Source organism: Mesoplodon densirostris, chromosome X (genome assembly GCF_025265405.1).
Source record: "Mesoplodon densirostris isolate mMesDen1 chromosome X, mMesDen1 primary haplotype, whole genome shotgun sequence".
NCBI classification, from domain to species: Eukaryota; Metazoa; Chordata; class Mammalia; order Artiodactyla; family Ziphiidae; genus Mesoplodon; species Mesoplodon densirostris.
This window is the reverse complement of record NC_082681.1, coordinates 87,438,959-87,454,839: the sequence shown is the minus strand read 5'-3', so window position 1 is coordinate 87,454,839 and position 15,881 is coordinate 87,438,959. Positions and strand designations below refer to the sequence as shown.

Here is a 15,881-nt window from a genome sequence, read left to right as displayed (position 1 = left end):
ATGATTTGTAGTATTTTAAGAATTTTATAAAATCAAAATCCTTTAAAAGACATCTATCCTGGAACTCCTTGGTGGCGCGGTGGTTAAGAATCTGCCTGCCAATGCAGGGGACATGGGTTCGAGCCCTGGTGCGGGAAGATCCCACATGCCGCAGAGCAACTAGGCCAAAAATAAATAAATAAATAAATAAATTTTAAAAAAGATTAATTGCTCAGAAAAAAAAACCTGTCACTATTTTGCATACTAAATAGTAAAAAATATCTAAGAGACAAGAAAAATGCCAATAAACTGTTTATTTTGCATTATAAAATGTAGACAAATGTATTTAAAGAATAGCCTTCATTACTATAGCTATGAGAGAATATCTTACTTTCAATATAAGAGCTTTTTAGATTTTAAGATTATTTAAATTTTGTCTCATGAATACAAGTTTATAAAGTATATTTTTAAAAGTATCCTGTAATATTTCTGATAAATTTGGACAAATTGGAATGAGTTAATCATATTGATGAAAGACAACCCTATGTCTATACTGCCCTGGTTTTACTATATAAAATTAATGCTAAGACAATATTCTATTGCACATGACTAGTATTAAAACTTCAAGACTTAAAATTTCTAAATTTTGTATATTGGTTTTATGGGGCAAGAAAAGGATCATTGTTGAAACAAATATTTTAAGATTACAAAATATAAAATTGTTTTTAAGTGAAATCATAGGATAGATGTCTTCTTTTTAATTTTATTTATTTTTTGGCTGCATTGGGTCTTCGTTGCTGCACGCGGGCTTTCTCTAGTTGCGGCATGAGGGGGCTACTCTTCGTTGCAGTGCACGGGCTTCTCATTGCGGTGTCTTCTCTTGTTGTGGAGCACGGGCTTTAGGCATGTGGGCTTCAGTAGTTGTGTCACACAAGCTCAGTAGTTGTGGCTCGAAGGCTTTAGAACACAGGCTCAGTTGTGGTGCACAGGCTTAGTTGCTCTGCAACATGTGGGTGGGATCTTCCTGGACCAGTGCTCGAACCCACGTTCCCTGCATTGGCAGGTGAATTCTTAACCACTGCACCACCAGGGAAGTCCTCTGAGCAATTAATCTTTAAAAAATGTCCCAAATGAGGGGAAAAGAGAAGGATAGAACAATAACAAAACAAAACAAAACAAAACAAAACAAAACAAAAAGTGAGAGAGAGGTAGCTTTAGACAAATATGAAATTATCACTGTAAAAGTTTGTCTTTTTTCTGTAAGGAGAAGGGATAAAGTTTAGATGCAGGAGAACCTTTTTCACATATACAGAGACACAAAAGAGAAAGTCATTACAGCTGCTTTAAACAGTAACTCAAGTCCCTGACAATATTATGAAGCCATACAATTAAAAGCCAGTGCTTATTAATTCCTAAAGAATGGGAATAGAGGGAAATCTCTTTTTTTAATAATTAATTAATTTATTTATTTATTTTTGGCTGTGTTGGGTCTTCATTTCTGTGCGAGGGCTTTCTCTAGTTGTGGCAAGTGGGGGTCACTCTTCATCGCAGTGCGCGGACCTCTCACTGTTGCGGCCTCTCTTGTTGTGGAGCACAGGCTCCGGACGCACAGGCTCAGCGGCCATGGCTTACAGGCCCAGCCACTCCATGGCATGTGAGATCCTCCCAGACCAGGGCTCGAACCCGTGTCCCCTGCATTAGCAGGCAGATTCTCAACCACTGCGCCACCAGGGAAGCCCGGAAATCTCTTACATTAATCACAGTGTTCTCTCTTTTTTAGGCAGACCAGTTATACAATCTCCTCTTGAGAGTTTCTTTTCCCTTTATGCCTCAGGCATTTCTCAAATGAACATCCTTGTTCATGTCAAAGTTCCCCAAGTGGCCACTATAACTTTAATTTATCCTCAGTGAGGTTATGCCAGGAGGTAGCACAAGCTTGTTAGCAGACAAGCCCATGAGAGATTGCCTGACTGTTGATCAAAGGTAAAACATCACTTGTGTTGTGAGTCCTCAACCCCAAGGTTAAGCTGCTTTTACTTACTGGCCTGAGAAATCAGCAGCCACCTGGCTCTCAGAAAGTGTGGTGAGCTCTTTGCCAAAGCCAAGTCCTCATATCCAGAAAACACTGGGGAAAGTTCTCATAGACAAATAGAAGACAGTAGATAAACAGAAGGCAGGACAGGGTGTTAAAAGCCAAGTTTCACCAGGGGAGACGAGTCTGATGGGAAATCAAAAATTCCAGGAGACAAATAAACTGATATTGAAGGACCAAAGAGACAACAAGAATCTAAATTCAATGTAAAACCATGCAATCAAAGACAAACAAATCTTGAATGTCTTGAGACTCAAGGAATCTCAGATATGCACATTATTACTATCTTGGAGGCCAATCCTTCATAGGGAGGGATTGACCAAGTATCAAGAGAATCTCCAAATGTGCTAATCAGGACACCCAGAGCAAATCTGTAGTCTGACAAAGTCAGGGTTATTGGCTCATTGCAAAAAAGGAGGTCACACATTGGAGGAACCATGGGGTGTGTCACCAAGAAAGAGAAAAGTTATGATATGATTTTGGAGAAGGGTGGCATTAGGTGAAATGTATATGAAATAGTATTTTGATATGTTAAAGCAAAGCAGGGCTGTGTGTAAAGGGCCAACATCATGTCTGGATGGCAAAGCGGACACTAGGTTTCCTTTCCTTAGAAACTACAAATTAAGATAGATGTGAAATGTTAATATCCCAAACCCCCTTATCTGAATCTTCACCAGTGTTGAAAATTAAGGCAGGTGCTCTGTGTCAATGTGAATTAGATCCTTCAGGCAAGTGTGGGATGTTTTGTTCTTACTTCAAAAGCAAAGTTTCTGATAAACTGTGATTTTAGAAAACAAGATTTCTCAGTAACGAAGTAATAGTTATGCTACTGAGTGTCATTCGGACAGTTTACAGCTGTAGTGTTTCCTTGGGAGAACTATAATTTTCTGCTAACTTTGCACCGGCTTTATCTGTGATCTGTGTCTGTTTTCCCATTTTGATGAGTGGCATGGCAGATTTTCATTTTCTCAGGTCAAACTAATTTTCACTTTTTCTCTTGTTTTAGTGGCTTGTTGAGCTTGCCGGAAAGAAGCTGTGGTGGCATGGGACCTTTTCTGGAAGTGATTAATCTCTTTCCTTTTTTCCTGTTTCCCACTTCCTATCATGGGCTATATAATTTTAGGGCCCCAGTGCAGCCTGGCGTTGCCCCTGAAGGAGGAACCCACAGAGACCAGAATGAGAAAGCAAGCCTTGGAGTGAGGTATAAAGGAATATAATGAAGTCTCAGATGTGGGGCATGGAAAGGGGCAGCATGCTTCAGGTGCCCTTACTCTTGCCAGACCCTCTTGTTTCTACTCTGTTCCTGGCAGCAGCTTGCAGCTTCTTGCGGTTTTGGGAACTGCTGGGTCAAGATCTGTGCAGGGAGGGTTGGGAAAGCATCACTGTGGTGGTTGACCTTCTGCTTTGGGGAATCCTGTGAAAGATGCTGCTTCCTCTGTGTCCCCTTCTGTTCCCACAGCTCCTCTGCTTGAGCCTTCTTTAACTTTGGCTTCACCCTTTTACCAGACCTTCCAGAAGGTCAATTACCAGCCCCTCTGCCTGAGCCCTTTCACTTCTGGCCTATTTATCAGCCTTTCTTTCCAGGACCCTACAGAGTCTCATCTTCCCCTGCTGCTCTCATTTTTGTATCTGACTCTGATCCTGCATAATCTGTTTTCTTCTCATGCCCTGCTCTGTTTTCTTCTCTGCCCTGTTCTTCATAATTGGTCCCCCTCCCTCATCACTCCTTTCACCTCCATACTGGCCTCTCTGCCACCAGAGGCTCTGTCATTGGCTCCCACATTCTTGCTTATCTTTTTTTTCCACTTCCATGATGGCCTTCTCCACTCTGTCTGGGAGTCCTCCTTGCCTTGATCTCTCCTAACGTTTCATTTATCCTTATTTCACCCCATTACCAGCTTTCTCATCTTTTCCACGAAGGTCCTCTCTGCCTCCACTCTGCCCCCCAGGTCCCCTTATTCAATCTCAACACTGCAGATCCCTTTCTGTCTCCAGAGCTACAATCTTAAGGGACCATCTTCTGCCCCCATCATCTACCCTTCCTCCTTTCCCCTAGAACACACTCAGATACTAGACTCCTTCCCCAACCAGATCCCTCCTCTTGCATGATTCTACCCTTGTTGTCAGGAACTCAACCTCTTATCACTCACAACATCCCATTCACTCCATGAATCCCACTGATTTCATTTGCCTGTCACCCCATCATGACCAACAGTCTCTACCCCACCACTGCCAGACTCTACTTTAATACTGACTCAATTTGGCTTAATTTAAATCCTACTGAACACTGTTCCAGAGAGCTCATCTTCAGAAAATCCCCTTTGACTGACTTCTGCTGCAAAAAAACGTAGGGGTTGACTGCTCAAAAACCTTGTCCATTTCAACCTCCTCCTGGGGGCAGCTGTCTGTTAAGGACTTGTTTTTCCCTACCTTCTCATACTGTGATTTCCAGCAGGAGGAGCTTTTTCCTTTCATCCAGCGAGTTCTGTCTCTGGAGAGACCCTGCAATCAGGCATGTGGAAGCAAGTAGACACTCTTTCCTTAGCTCTGCTGTCCAGAAGCTCCTGAAGATATGTCACAAAGAGTGTGGATTTCCAGATTTGGGAGGGCAAAGAAGAAGGGATCATTCTAAAACAACGGAGGGCATACTACCAACTCAGTTCTTCTGCAACTTCTTTAGCATCACTTGCTGTTGAGCACTACTCCACAGCCCTCCAACCCTTCTAGAGATGTGAAGGCCAACCATGGTAACTGCATAGCCCATAGGAGCCTCTGAATTCCAAAATCTTGGGAGACTCTGCAGCATAAATGTAGCTAGCTCTTCAGAGGCCCCCCTCTCTGCACAGTGAGTCCCTGCTGGCTACCCTTATGTTCTTTGATAGCAGTCCCACATTAGTCTCCCTTTCTCTTATTCAATCTCTAGTGTCCCCCTCCCCCAGTCCAAATGCTCTTAACCAATCCCCCATTGCTTCCTCAGCCCCAGACCTTGCCCCCACCTTAAAGACTAGCCCCAGTCCTTGGGGGGAAATTCTAGAGGGAAGGAGCTCACCAAAAGACAGTATCTTCTCTAAGTTGAGTTTCCACTTTAGGAATATGATGATGGAGGTGAATTTAGGTATTCTTTCAAAGATTAAACAGTCCAGGGAGATAGTCAAGGCCAAGGAATTCCTCAGCTCTGGAGCAGCCTAGGTCAGCAGAAACCCTGGTTTCCTAAGCTTCAGGCCCCAAGGAAAAGCCAGAAAAAGAATTTAGCTCCAAAGGATGAGAGGACCTTAAGGAGATCCAAAGTTTAAATACATCAAGGAGGGGAGGTAGGATTAGGGATCTTCCAAGCCAGTCACCCTTCCAGATTTAGCTGACGCTCTAGTGAACAAGACCCCTCCCTAGTTTTTGCCCCAGATGTAAAATAGACTTCGACAAAAAGTCACCTGGAGAAAAAGGATGAGTTGCTTGTTCAGTGGCTTTGTCCTAGGACACGAGGCTAAGGGCAAGGAGGTCACTTACAAGAAACTACATCAACTGTGTACGGTCCACATCCAGCTGAAACCAGAGGAGTCTTTGGGTGAAGTAGCCTAGTCATTGTTTCAAGCATTTGGGACACATGAGTAAGAAAAACAAAGCTCCCTCCCCTTGTGGAGCTTACAGAGTTGGTCCTTGAGTCAGCTCCTTCTCATCATACTCAAAATGATATCAAACCTCCTTCACTTTCCTCAAGCTCCTGCCCCTCTCTCCCCCTCAACAGATTTGCTGTTTGGTCCACTTTTGAAGGAACCATAAGCCTTCAGATGGGAACTTTTCATCATCAAATCTTCAAAAACGGTTGCATAGCACCCTCCTTTCCCTCTTCCTTACTGCTATGTAAAGCGGGGGTCTTTCTGGGAGGCCTTCCTTGACCCTCCCAAGACAGGAATAGTGACCTCACTTTCACCATCACAACTCTACTTGTAATTTTGGGCTACTCTCTAGGTCCCCAAAGTACCAGGACCTTCTCTATCACCCTCACTACTGGCCTGGTGTATCGCACCTAGTTAACGGTAAGTCAATAACCCATTAGACGAACTAACTAGCGAGCGTTGCGCAGAACCTCTGCAGAGACAGCCCCACCCAGCATGCTTTGTGAGCCCGGCCGAGGCCTGGAGGGGGACTACATCTGGCGGGACTACCCCTGGGGGTGGGGCCATACCTGGGGCGGGGCCACATCCAGGACAGGGGCCAAGGGCTGGGCGCATGGCCCGCTATTAGAGGCGGCAGAAGTTTCTCCTCGGAATCCTGAATCCAGAAGTCACAGCTCAGGATTCCCCTCATGGATGAGGTTGTGGCGGGGCTTTCCGGCAGACTGAGGGGCCCTTCCACCTCTTCTCCCTGCGGCGTTCCACTGGCTATCGCTTCACCTCAGCCCACTGGGGCCACACCATCCAGGCTGCGGCCTCCCAAGGCCCTGAAAGGCCCCGGAGGCCCTGAGCACGGGACCTGCCCTCTCTGCCTGAACTTAAAGAGAACATCTTCGTCACCATCACTGTAACGCCGACTGCTGTCTAGTGGGCTCTCGGCAAGTCCTTGGGCTCCCAGCCCAGATGTCACCCTGCCACAGGCCTGGAACAGGACGGTACACCGACCTAGTGAGGTGGCCGAGAGGAGTGGAAGGAACTGCGAGACTTTGTTCAGCACCAGGGCCCAAGGCTGGCCCAGAGGCTCTGCTGTGGTTGCCACCTGGGCTGGCATGCTCCTGGCACGACCAGTATCCACATCGTGTGGGGTGCTTGCCACCCGCTGGGAGTTGTTTTCTGAGGAGATGCCAGGAAGGCCCTGGCAGCCAGGCCAGGAGGCAGGGCTGGTGAAGCCCCGAGGGAAAGGCCCGTGATGGGAAAGGGCAGCGTGACTGTGGAGATGAGACCACGCCGGAGGGGCAGATGCAGGACCTTGTGCAGACGGATGCAGGGATCTCACCTCCCTGGGCTGGGCTGAGGCCTCCAGCCGACGTGGTGGGGCCGAGGGCACAGAGGCTCGCAGCTGCCTTCACAACAGGTACTGACACAGTCATGCTTCCATTGCGGGCCCTCAGCACCAGGTCCTGTGTTACACAAGAACTCTGGCGTGATGTGGGGGTGATCACTAGAGATGGAAGGAAATATCATGGTTCTTCTTTTTAGGGGGACAGGTTGTCTTACTCTTGCATAAGTGTTTTATAGCGAATTTGCAAGATACAGAACAGTAGATGGCAGTACCCCCATGGACCCCTAAAGTCAAAACACCTAATGCTAATATTTTGATGTATTTTTTAAACATCTTTACTGGAGTATAATTGCTTTACAATGGTGTGTTAGTTTCTGCTTTACAACAAAGTGAATCAGTTATACATATACATACATACCCATATCTCTTTCCTATTGCGTCTCCCTCCCTCCCTCCCACCCTCCCTATCCCACCCCTCTAGGTGGTCACAAACCACCGAGCTGATCTCCCTGTGCTGCATCTCACCAGCTATCTATTTTATGTCTGGTAGTGTATATATGTCCATGCCACTCTCTCGCTTTGTACCAGCTTACCCTTCCCCCTCCCTGTATCCTCAAGTCCATTCTCTAGTAGGTCTGCATCTTTATTCCCGTCTTGCCCCTAGGTTCTTCATGACCATTTTGTTTGTTTTTTAGATTCGATTATATATGTGTTAGCATGCGGTACTTGTTTTTCTCTTTCTGACGTATTTCACTCTGTATGACAGACTCTAGGTCCATCCACCTCACCACAAATAACTCAATTTTGTTTCTTTTTATGGCTGAGTAATATTCCATTGTATATGTGAGCCATATCTTCTTTATCCATTCATCTGTTGATGGACACCTAGGTTGCTTCCATGTCCTGGCTATTGTAAATAGAGCTGCAATGCATATTTTGGTACATGACTTTTTTGAATTATGGTTTTCTTAGGGTATATGCCCAGTAGTGGGATGGCTGGGTCATATCATAGTTCTATTTTTAGTGTTTTAAGGAACCTCCATACTGTTCTCCGTAGTGGCTGTATCAATTTAAATTCCCACCAAGAGTGCAAGAGGGTTCCCTTTTCTCCACACTGTCTCCAGCATTTATTGTTTATAGAATTTTTGATGATGGCCTTTCTGACCAGTGTGAGATGATGTCTCATTGTAGTTTTGATTTGCATATCTCTAGTGATCAGTGATGTTGAGCATTCTTTCATGTGTTTGTTGGCAATCTGCATATCTTCTTTGGAGAAATGTCTATTTAGGTCTTCTGCCCATTTTTGGATTGGGTTGTATGTTTTTTTGATATTCAGCTGCATGAGCTGCTTGTAAATTTTACAGATTAATCCTTTGTCAGTTGCTTCATTTGCAAATATTTTCTCCCATTCTGAGGGTTGTCTTTTGGTCTTGTTTATGGTTTCCTTTGCTGTGCAAAAGCTTTTAAGTTCCATTAGGTCCCATTTGTTAATTTTTGTTTTTATTTCCACTTCTCTAGGAGGTGGGTCAAAAAGGATCTTGCTGTGATTTATGTCATAGAGTGTTCTGCCTATGTTTTCCTCTAAGAGTTTGATATTGTCTGACCTTACATTTAGTTCTTTAATCGATTTTGAGTTTATTTTTGTGTATGGTGTTAGGGAGTGTTCTAACTTCATGCTTTTACATGTAGCTATACAGTTTTTCCAGCACCACTTATTGAAGAGTCTGTGTTTTCTCCACTGTATATTCTTGCCTCCTTTGTCAAAGGTAAGGTGACCATATGTGTGTGAGTTTATCTCTGCACTTTCTATCCTGTTCTATTGATCTATGTTTCTGTTTTTGTGCTAGTACCATAGTGTCTTGATTACTGTAGCTTTGTAGTATAGTCTGAAGTCAGGGGGCCTGATTTCTCCAGCTCCATTTTTCTTTCTCAAGATTGCTTTGGCTTATCGGGGTCTTTTGTGTTTCCATACAAATTGTGAAATTTTTTGTTCTCGTTCTGTGAAAAATGCCAGTGGTAGTTTGACAGGGATTGCACTGAATCTGTAGATTGCTTTGGGTAATATAGTCATTTTCACAATGTTGATTCTTCCAATCTAAGAACATGGTATATCTCACCATCTGTTTGTATCATCTTTAATTTCTTTCATCAGTGTCTTATAATTTTCTGCATACAGGTCTTTTGTCTCCTTAGGTATGTTTATTCCTAGATATTTTATTCTTTTTGTTGCAATGGTAAACGGGAGTGTTTTCTTAATTTCACATTCAGATTTTTCATCATTAGTGTATAGGAATGCCAGAGATTTCTGTGCATTAATTTTGTATCCTGCTACTTTACCAAATTCATTGATTAGCTCTGGTAGTTTTCTGGTAGCATCTTTAGGATTCCTTATATATAGTATCATGTCATCTGCAAACAGTGACAGCTTTACTTCCTCTTTTCCTACTTGGGTTCCTTTTATTTCTTTTTCTCCTCTGATTGCTGTGGCTAACACTTCCAAAACTATGTTGAATAATAGTGGTGAGAGTAGGCAACCTTGTCTTATTCCTGATCTTAGTGGAAATGCTTTCAGTTTTTCACCATTGAGGACGATGTTGGCTGTGGGTTTGTCATATATGGCCTTTATTATGTTGAGGAAGGTTTCCTCTATGCCTACTTTCTCGTGGGTTTCTATCGTAAATCGGTGTTGAATTATGTCGAAAGCTTTCTCTGCATCTATTGAGATGATCATATGGTTTTTCTCCTTCAATTTGTTAATATGGTGTATCACATTGATTGATTTTCATGTATTGAAGAATCCTTGAATTCCTGGGATAAAACCCACTTGATCATGGTGTATGATCCTTTTAATGTGCTGTTGGATTCTGTTTGCCAGCATTTTGTTGAAGATTTTTGCATCTATGTTCATCAGTGTTATTGTCCTGTAGTATTCTTTCTTTGTGACATCTCTCTCTGGTTTTGATATCAGTCTGATGGTGGCCTCGTAGAATGGGTTTGTGAGTGTTCCTCCCTCTGCTATATTTTGGAAGAGTTTGAGAAAGGTAGGTTTTAGCTCTTCTCTAAATGTTGGATAGAATTCGCCTGTGAAGCCATCTGGTCCTGGGCTTTTGTTTGTTGGAAGATTTTTAATAACTGTTTCAATCTCAGCACTTGTGATTGGTCTGTTTATATTTTCTGTTTCTTCCTGGTTCAGTCTCGGAAGGTTGTGCATTTCTAAGAATTTGTCCATTTCTTCCAGGTTGTCCATTTTATTGTCATAGAGTTGCTTGTAGTAATCTCTCATGGTCCTTTGTATTTCTGCAGTGTCAGTTGTTACTTCTCCTTTTTCATTGCTAATTCTATTGATTTGAGCCTTGTCCCTTTTGTTTTTGTTGCATCTGGCTAATGGTTTATCAATTTTGTTTATCTTCTCAAACAACCAGCTTTTTGTTTTATTGATCTTTGCTATCATTTCCTTCATTTCTTTTTCATTTATTTCTGATCTGATCTTTATGATTTCTTTCCTTTTGCTAACTTTGGGTTTTTTTGTTCTTCTTTCTCTAATTGCTTTAGCTGTAAGGTTTGGTTGTTTATTTGAGATGTTTCTTGTTTCTTAAGGTAGGATTTTATTGCTATAAAGTTCCCTCTTAAAACTGCTTTTGCTGCATCCCATAGGTTTTGGGTCATCTTGTTTTCATTGTCATTTGTTTCTAGGTATTTTTTGATTTCCTCTTTGATTTCTTCAGTGATTTCTTGGTTATTAAGTAGGGTATTGTTTAGCCTCCATGTGTTTGTATTTTTTATAGTTTTTTTCCAGTAATTGATATCTAGTCTCATAGCGTTGTGGTCGGAAAAGATACCTGATATGATTTCAATTTTCATAATGATGTATTTTTTCCCAGCTTTGCTGTGCATATTTTCAGTGTTTAAATAATATAAATGCATAAATTTTTTTGTGGTACATGGGCCTCTCACTATTATGGCCTCTCCCGTTGTGGAGCACAGACTCCGGATGCGCAGGCTCAGTGGCCATGGCTCATGGGCCCAGCCGCTCTGTGCCATGTGTGATCTTCCTGGACTGGAGCACGAACCCATGTCCCCTGCATTGGCAAGCAGACTCTCAACCACTGTACCACCAGGGAAGCCCCATAGTATTTCTTAAAATGTAGGAAAACACGTATGCAACATCTGCATTATTGTATGGTCTTCCTATATATTATTTTTAGTGTCTTCCATATTAACCATTCTGTTTTTCTATGATAGGTAGATTTGTTCCAACTTTTTGATATTGTAAGACATTACTTAACATGTTTGTGCACAATTGCACTTGCTTAGAACTGCCTTATTCCACAATCATAAAGCTTTTCTTGAACTTTATTTTCTCATCAAGGGTTCTACCCTAGATCCACATCTCTTCTCTTTCTATAAGTCTCTTAGGCAAGATATCTACACAAGCAATAAGTTATTTCACTGCTGACTTCTCCCGTTAGCTTCACATTTATACATCCGGATGCTTGGTAAACATTCCCAGCCTTGATTTCCCACAGTTACCCCATACCTAAAATCTGTAAATGTAGACCATGATCTTCCTCTGCCATCAACCACCCTTGCTTGGCTAGTCCCAGTATGAATTAGTAGCACCTGATCCCCAAGCCCAATGCATAAGAGCCCTTCTGTCCTCCTCCTCCTCCTCCTTCATCCTTCCCATAATCAGTCAGTCACCAAGTTCTGCTGATTTTATTGGTTACCTATTTCTCAAATTTTAATCTTCTCTTCATTCTTACTACTACCTTGGTAGTTCAGACCCTCATCATCATTCACCAAATTATGTTGTGGCTTCTTAACTAATCTCTGATCTTAACCAATCCTCTACTTGCTGATTTCTACTTCTTTAGCTTCTGCTATTCTCAACTCTGTGTTTTTCTACTCCAGTAGAAACACTTGTTTTGTTCAGTGCTTCCACGTCCCTACTCATTGTTTTTTTAATTGAAGTATAGTTGATTTACATTGTTGTGTTAGTTTCAGGTGTACAGCAAAGTGATTCAGATTTTGTGTACACACACACACACACACACACACACACACACACACACACACATCTTCTTTATCCGTTCATCTGTCAGTGGACATTTAGGCTGCTTCCAGGTCTTGGCTATTGTAAATAGTGCTGTTATGAAGATTTGGGTGCATGTATCATTTCCAATTAGATTTTTCTCTGGATATATGCCCAGGAGTGGGATTGCTGGATCACATGGTGACTCTATTTTTAGTTTTTTAAGGAACCTCTGTACTGTTTTCCATAGTGCCTGCACCAATTTACATTCCCAACAACAGTGTAGGAGGGTTCTTTTTCCACCTTACTCATTTTGATTTCTCTACCTGGAGTTCCTTAGGCAGATAAATACTAGAGTTCTCATAGTCTACTACAGTAGGTCAGGGCTGTGGTTTTTTTTCAGGGAATTTGTCCATTTCATCCAAGTTGGTGAATTTATTGGCGTAGTTCATAATATTTTCTTATTCTTCTAATGTTAGTAGATCTGGTGATTTCCCCTGTTTCATTTTTGGTGTTGGTAATTTGTGCCTTCACTTTCTTGATCAGTCTGAGTAGAGGTTTATCAACTGTCTTTTTTTTCCCCCAAAGAAACAGCTTTGGTTTCATTGATTTTCTTTCTTTGTTTTTCTGGCTTTGTTTCATAGATTTCTGCTCAGGTTTTTATGTCCCTCTCTTTGCTCTGAGTTTATATTGCCTTTCTTTTTCTAGTTTCTTAAGGTGAATTCTCGTTAGAGCATTGATTTGAGACCATTCTTTTCTTCTTAATGTAAACTTTTTTCTTTGAAGTTAACATAACCTCAAGATTTTATTTCCCTTATAATAAAACAAAAGGTGAAGCCCAGAATGGGATGATTTGGCCTCTTCTCATGTTGTCTCTTCCCAGTTCATAATGCATGCATCTATTAATAGCTGGCATTCTTTTAGATCTATGATAGGGCTTAAGCATTCAAGCCTTAGCACAATTTTCTTTGTAGTTTTAGCCTTTGCTGGAAAATCCACTTAGCCTGCTCACCATAGCCACTCTACTTCCTGTGGTAATACTGCTTTCCTGGGACAGGCCAGAATCCTTGCCCTTCTTGTACCATGTCATTTTGTGGGGTTGTGCTAGTCACACTTCTTATAGAAAGTCTAGTGGGTCTTAGGAATGTTTACCATGTTTACCGGGGTACTATCACTATAAATTTTTAATGCTTTGAATTTCCATGTAAACACTGATTTATCTATATTCCACAGCTTTTCATGTGTTTTCATTTTCAATTCAAGTGTTTATAATTTATCATTTGACTTTGAGTGATTTAGAAGTGTGGGAAATTTTCCAAATATCTTTCTATTCTTGATTTCTAATTTAATTATGTTGTGAATTCAAAGTATTAATTCAAAGTATTGAGAACATATTTTGTACAATTTCAGTTTTTTAAACTTTGTCGAGATTTGACTTATAATCCAGTATACTCTTGGTGACTATTTCATATTTACATATGACTCACTTATAGCCAGCCCTTCGTATCCAAGGTTCTTCTGTATCTAAAGTTCCACATCCATGGATTCAACCAATCAGGGATTGTGTATTACTCTAGTATTTACTTTTGAAAAAAAATCCACATATGAGTGGATCTGTGCAGTTCAACCCCATGCTTTTCAGTGGTCAGCTGTACTTGAAAATAATGTGTATTCTGCTGTTTGGTGACTAGAATTCTCTATAAATATCAATTAGGTTAAGTTGGTTTACAGTGTTGTTCAGGTCTTCTGTGTCCTTACTAATTCTTCCGGCTTCTTTTATTACTAAGAGGGTTGTTAATGTGTCTGACTATAATCATGGAATTGTCTGTTTCTCTTCTGAGTTCTAGCAGTTTTTGCTTCATGCCATTTTGAAGCTCCAATCTTAGGTGTATATACATTTAGGATTCTTATGTCTTGGTGGTGAATTGTCCCCTTTATCATTATGTAACGACTCTCTTTACCTCTGGTAATATTCCTATTCTGAAGTCTACTTTGTCTAGTATTCATAAGGGCACTCAGCTCTCTATTGTTTGCATGGTCTGTCTTTTTGCATCATTTTAACCTTTTACTTGTTTATGTCTTTATATTGAAGGTGACTTTCCTGTAGACAGCATAATGTGTTGTCTTGCTTTTTTATCCAGTCTGACAGTCTCTGCCTTTTAATTGGGGTGTGTAGATTACTTACATTTTTACTACTGATATGCTTACATTTACATCTACCATCTGGCTAATCATTTTCTGTTTGTTCCATCTGTTCTTTCTTCCTTTTCCTTCTCTTTGCTAACCTGCGTGTGAATTATTTTTTATGATTCTGTTTTCTCTTCACTCTTGTCTTATTTGTTAAACTTCTTTTTTCTAATAAAAATTTATCTTTATGTTATTTAATATTCATCTTTATCACATTTTTAAATAGTCATCTTCAAATTATGTTATACCAGTTCATATATAGAGTAAGAACTTTTCCTTCCCCCCATTTCTTGTGCTATTGTTATATACTTAGGGGTTGTATTACTTCAAATTAATTTAAATTTCATAAGTAATTTATGATTATAACATTTGAGTAAAAATATTAAAATATTTCACACAAAGTCCCCTTGACCATCCCTTCCTTGGATGTAAACAATGTTACCAGTTTGTTACACATCCTTCCAAACCTCTGCTATGTATTTATATATGTGTGTTTGTGTGTATGTATGTGTATGTATAGGTACATATATATATATACACACACACACACACTTAGAATATGTACAGTTTATTTTTATTGCATAAAAGTTATACTATGCATACCATTCTGTAGCATGCTTCTTTTATTCAACAATATGTCTTATCAGTCTACCCATATTAGTACTTTTGGATCTGCCTCGTTCTTTTGAAGTGCTGCACAGTATTCTGTTAAATGGATTTCTCAGAGTTTTATTATTATTATTGTTTTAGTTGATGGACATTTTTTTCCTGATTATTCATTATGGTAAATAAGGCCCCAGTGAATAGCCTTCTGTATGCCTTATTGTGGACATTTGAAAATGCTTTTCTAGAGTACATACCTAGAAGTGGAATTACATTTCTCATAGAACCCTCCAGCAAGAAATAAAGGAGAGAGGAGCAGCAGAAATTAACCCTAGAAGGTTTTTTGTTTGTTTGTTTGTTTTTAAGAAGATGTTGGGGGTAGGAGTTTATTAATTAACTAATTTATTTTTGCTGTATTGGGTCTTCGTTTCTGTGTGAGGGCTTTCTCTAGTTGTGGCAAGCGGGGGCCACTCTTCATCATGGTGCACGGGCCTCTCACTATCATGGCCTTTCTTGTTGCAGAGCACAGGCTCCAGACACGCAGGCTCAGCAGTTGTGGCTCACGGGCCTAGTTGCTCTGCGGCATGTGGGATCCTCCCAGACCAGGGCTCGAACCCGTGTCCCCTGCATTAGCAGGCAGATTCTCAACCAGTGCGCCACCAGGGAAGCCCACTGCGCCACGAGGGAAGCCCCTTAGAAGGTTTTAAGGTTGCATTGGGGCTAGTGGGTGTGGTAATGGGGGTGGTGGGTGTGTCAGGGATGTGATAGATGATTTAAAACCTTGGAAACTCTTTGGAGAATTTAATACAGTAATTGTCTCATCTTTGGAACTCAGGGACTTCTGAGGGAACATGGATTGGTTACTATTTTCATGCCTTGGGTATAAAGAAGCAACTTTTTTTGTTCATCAGAGATAGAAAAGAGAAGGGTGCGACTCATCCTGACGGTCTATCAGATGGGTTAAATAAGTTGCCCCAAGTCACATGACTGTCACAGAGGAATGAGCGACAGTCCAGTGGGCTTATGAAACTTACT

The 15,881-nt window shown here is 41.2% G+C and overlaps 1 pseudogene; it reads right to left on the bottom strand.

Moving 5' to 3' along the window:
* Nucleotides 1-12,870: 12,870 nt before the first annotated feature.
* Nucleotides 12,871-13,211, bottom strand: LOC132481680 (large ribosomal subunit protein eL42-like; annotated as a pseudogene).
* Between the last annotated feature and the right edge of the window lie 2,670 nt (nucleotides 13,212-15,881).